We start from the raw sequence: 5,545 nt of genomic DNA on the forward strand, positions 1-5,545 counted from the left end.
CATTTCTCTTCACTAATGAAAATTTTTGTTTTTTAATTATCTGTTGTTTTCTTTCAAATTTTGGTTTTAATGGTGACCAATTAATAGTGCTTAAAGTTACAACTTAGACAAACAATTCAAATATCTTAGCAAATTGTAGTTCTGGTTGTTCTCATATCATAATACGTAATTTAGAGGGTGATGACTTAAGATTTAAAAAATTAAATAAGATGGCTGTACAATTTTCTCTAAAACGTTCCCTTCAGATTTTAGGTCAACATTTTATTTGTTTTTTCCTTCTGCATATTGATGTCAATTGTCCCATCACTCTTTGCACTATTTGTTGAAAGTATATCCTTCCTCCATTGAATTGCTTTTGCACTTTTGTCAAAAATCTATGGGCCAAATCTATTTGGGTCAATTTCTGGGTTCTCTATTCTGTTCCACTGATCTTTGTCTATACATATGCTAATATCATGCTCTCTTGATTACTCTAAAGTCTTAAAATATAGGAGAGTGATTTCTATAAATTCATTCTTTTTTCCAAAATTATTTTAGGTATTCTAGTTACTTTGTCTTTCCATATACATTTTAGAATTAACTTTTCTATAGCCACAAAAAAAAATGCTGTAATTTTTATTGACATTGTATTACATCTACAGATCAATTTGGGGATAATTGACATCTCTACTATGTTGAGTCTTCAGATCTTTATCATTGTATGTCTTTCTATTTATTTAGATTTTCTTTAATGTCTTTCATTAACATTCTGTAGTTTTCAGCCTACAGATCTAGAAAATGTTCTGTTAGACATATACTCATTTCACTTTTGAGGAACCTATTATACATGGTAGTGCTTTTAAAATCAGCTTACAAATATATATTGCTAAAATACAGAAATACCATGAATATTTGTGTCTTCACTTAGTATCTTGTGATTATGTTAAACTCACCTGTAAGTTCTAGGAGTATTTTTGTAGGACTGTTTCATTTTCCTCCAGATTGGCCTTTGAAGTCTTGACCTTTCTTCCAGCCCTTTCTTAAATATAATTCCTTCTCTGAAGCCTTTTTAGTTCCCTTTACCAGATGTGATTTCTTCATCCATTAAATATACAAATAATTTTGTCCCTACATATCACTTGTCTTTTTTTGTCTATATTATGGTGAATTGAATATTTCACTCATTTCTCAGTACAATATGGGATTATCATAGTGTTAAATACTTTTAATCACAATTCTGTCTTTTCTCACCCCGGAACATTGGGCAAATTTAAAAATCTTTTTGGTCTTCAGTTTTCTTTTCATTTGTAATGAGTGAAATAATAATTATTTTGTAGATTTATTGTGACAATAATGCATGTTAGGTGCTCACTAAATATTAGGTTTTTTTTTTCCCCTTTAGAGTTATGCATTCTTGAGAACTTATTGCTACAATACTTATTTGAGTTATCTGCAGTATCTGGGATGAAGTACAGATATATGTTTAATTGTATGAGCAGAACTTAGTACAGGACAAGGAACAGTATCTGTGTTTAGTAAACTCTGGTCTTACAACTCTTTATTGTATCTATAACAAATTTTAATATTATGTGATTGTGAGGATCATTAGGAAATTAGCCAACATGCAGCATTAGCATAAGCAAAGCATGCAGAGAAAGTAAATTATACCAGATTCTCTAGGCAGCTATTACACAAAATTGAAGTCATTGTTAGCTGAGTAAGGGAAATGGTTAGAGGAGGGCAAGAAAATGGCACCCTTTAGTGAGCTACCAGAAGAACAAATTTTACAGCAACTGAAGAATGGATGATGTTATGGTTTGAATGTGTGCCCTAGAAATCATATGTTGGAAACTTAATCCCCAGTGCAACAGTATTGGGAGGTGGGGCTTAATGGAAGTTGTTTAGATCACAAGGGTTCTGCCCTCATGAACAGATTAATGCTGTTATAAAAAGGGCTTGTGGGAGTGGATTCCCTTTCTTGTACTCTTGCCCTTCCACGTTCCACCATGTTGATAATACAGCAAGAAGGCCCTCACCAGATGCCGGCCCTTTGATCTCAAATTTTCCAGCCTCCAGAAGTGTGAACCAATACATTTCTGTTCATATAAATTACCTAATATTAGGAATTTTGTTGTAGCAGCACAGAATGGACTAAGACAGATGAGGGTATGAGGAGGACTACCAGTTTAAAAGAGGTTGTTTTGGGATTTCAGGTAGAAAGGCAAGCAGGGGAACATAATGCTCTTAGTACTAGAGGACAAGAAGAGTAGTATCTTCACCATCACTGGTGACCAGGAAGTTTACTGGCAGGGTTAGAATTCTTGTTGCTATCACAGTGCCACTAGGCTATCTGACAGACTGAGTCTAGAAGCACCTGTTTGTGCTCTACATAACACATAGAAATGACTTTAGCTTTCAGAAACTTGAAGTTAACTGGGCTCTTAGTCAGTTGGGGCTGCTATAACAAAAATGCCATGGGCTAGGTGGCTTAAACAGCAAACATGTATTTCTTAACAGTTCCACAGGCTGGGAAGTCCCAGATCAAGGAGCTAGCAGATCTAGTGTCTGGCGACAGCCCACTTCTCAACTTGTAGACAGCTGCTTTCTCTCTATATCCTTACATGACTGAAAGTTCTTTTCTTTTAAGGACACTAATCCCACTTATAAGGGCTTTACTCACATGACCTAATTACCTCCCAAACACCCTACCTCCAAACACCATCACATGGGGGAATCAGGTTTCAACATATAGATTTTGGGGGAACACAAACATTCAGTTCATAGCACTAAGAAAGCACAATCATTTGCAGAAATTGCTGACATCTAAATATTAGCTGGGTCAGTCTGTGGACCAAGAAAAAGAAGGAAAATATTTGTGGGATCTTAGCATTAGAGACTATGATGCATCTGTTAATGTGTGTGTGTCATTTCGAGTATATAAATGAGACTTGTTCTCATGTGGCAGTCTAAGAGCAGGTGGTGTTCCTGAGGAAGTCCAGCAGGGTGCACTAAGAGGCCAGGGGAAGAGAAAACACTGGGAAACTGCAACCTCATAGGAGCTGAGCATAATATTAAGTTTACCACAACCTTCAGTGCAAAATTACCTAGGTGAGGGTGGGAGGGTATTGCAACAGAAAAAGATAAAAGGCAGCAGTCAAACATAACAAAGTATTTCTGGAATACTATTTAAAAATACCACTTAAACATTTAATCCTTGTATCTAGATTAAAAGTGTCCTACAAAGATTCACATGCTTTGCCACTAAAACAAAATACAGACTTTTATTTATTTATTTATTTATTTTGAGATGGAGTCTCGCTCTGTCGCCCAGGATGGAGTGCAGTGGCCGGTTTTCAGCTCACTGCAAGCTCCACCTCCCGGGTTTACGCCATTCTCCTGCCTCAGCCTCCAGAGTAACTGGGACTACAGGTGCCCGCCACATCGCCCAGCTAGTTTTTTTGTATTTTTTTAGTAGAGACGGGGTTTCACCGGGTTAGCCAGGATGCTCTCGATCTTTTGACCTGGTGATCCACCTGTCTCGGCCTCCCAAAGTGCTAGGATTACAGGCTTGAGCCACCGCGCCCGGCCTACATTTTATTTTTATTTAATAATTGTATTCTTTACAATATGAGGCTAGTGCATACTAGGTAAGATGTTTTTCATAGCTCTTGGAAATAGTTATGCCTTTATCATGTCTATGAAAGAAGATAGGGATAGTAGGTGCTATGTTTTGAATGTTCCCTCCAAAACTTGTTAAATTTAATTGTCATTGTGACAGCATTAAGAGAGGCAACTGTTAATAGGTGATTAGGTCACAAGTCTCTGTCCTCCTCATAAATTGATTAATGTAATAATCACAGGAGCACATTATTATTGTAGGAATGGGTTAGTTTTTGTGACAGTACACTTGTGAAGCGACTATTAACAGGTGATTAGGTAACAAGGTCTCTGTCCTCCTCATACATTTATTAATGTCATAATCACAGGAGCACATTATTATTGTAGGAATGGGTTAGTTATTGTGAGAGTAGACTTGTTATAAAAGTGAGGTTGCAACCCTCTTACTGTCTCTCTCATGTTCTCTTGCTCTTCTGCCTTCTGCCCTGGGATGACACAGCAGCAAGGCCCTCACAAGATGCAGGCACCTCAACTTAGGCTTCTCAGCTGCCAGAACTGTAAGAAATAACTATCTGTTCTTTGTAAATTGCCCAGTTTCATGTACCATGCTATACCAGCAGAAAATGGACTAAGACACAAAATTGGTACCATGAAGTAGGGCTATTGCTATTAAAAATGTTGAAGTGACTTTGAAAGTAGGTAATGGATAGATGCTAGAAGAATTTTGAGAAGCAGGCTAGAAAAAGCCTAGATTGCTATAAAAAGAGCAGTAAGAGTGATTCTGGTGAGAGTTGAGAATAAATGGAACTTCTTAGATATTACTTAATTGGTCATGATTAGAATGTTGGTAGAAACACGAATGGTAAAGGCCATTCTGACGAGGTCTCAATGGAAATCAGGAACAAAGTACTGCAAACTGGCATAAAATTTATTCTTGTGACAGTTGTAAGGAACTTAGCAGAATTGTGTCCATGTCCTAGGACTCTATGGAAGACAGAATTTAAGAGTAATGAACTAGAATGTGTGGCAGAAGAAATTTCTAAGCAAAACATTGAAGGAGCTGCATGGCTAATTTTAACTGCATACAATATGATGTGAGAGGAGAGATATTAGAGACAGAATTTATAGCAAAAGGGAAGCAGAGCAGAAATGTTTGAAAAATTTGGAGCTTAGCCATTGTATTAGTCAGGGTTTTCTGGAGGGACAGAACCAATAGGATAGAGGTATATGTAAAGGGGAGTTTATTAAGGAGTATTGACTCACATGTTCACAAGCGGAGGTCCCACAATAGGCCGTCTGCAAGCTAAGGAGCAAGGAAGCCAGTCCAGTCCCAAAGCTGAAAACTTGGAGTCTGCCATTTGAAGGCAGAAGCATCCAGCATGGGAGAAAGATGTAAGCTACGAGGCTAAGCCAGTCTAGTCTTTTAACATTCTTCTGCCTGCTTTTATTCTGGCTGGGTTGGCAGCTGAATAGATTGTGTCCTCCCAGGTCGAGGGTGGGCCTGCCTTTCTCATTCCACTGACTCAAATGTAAATCTTTTTTGGTAGCACCCTCACAGACACACCCTGGAAGGCCAAATCCTTCAATCCAACCAAGTTGACACTCAGTATTAACTATCACAGCCATGTAAACAGTGAAAAGGATTTTTACATTTGCTTTAGAAGAGCAAACCAAGGGTCTAGCCAAGCAACTATTTGCTAAAGAGATTGGTATGGATAGAGGAGAGCCAGGGGCTAGTTTTCAAGACAATGGGAGAATGACCCAGAAGGCATTTCAGAGATCCTCCAGGCAAGCTATGACTTTGAGGGCAAAGTTTCCAGAGAGGCACCCAAGGGAGCTCAGGATTTGCTGTCCAGGGCTATCCCAGATTTTGGTCCTCAAATTCTGGTGCAGCACACTTTAGCTGCCCCATTTTTTTTTTTTTTTTTTTTTTTTTTTTTTTTTTTTT

Source organism: Rhinopithecus bieti, unplaced genomic scaffold (assembly GCF_001698545.2).
Source record: "Rhinopithecus bieti isolate Rb0 unplaced genomic scaffold, ASM169854v2 scaffold_1060, whole genome shotgun sequence".
Taxonomy (NCBI): domain Eukaryota; kingdom Metazoa; phylum Chordata; class Mammalia; order Primates; family Cercopithecidae; genus Rhinopithecus; species Rhinopithecus bieti.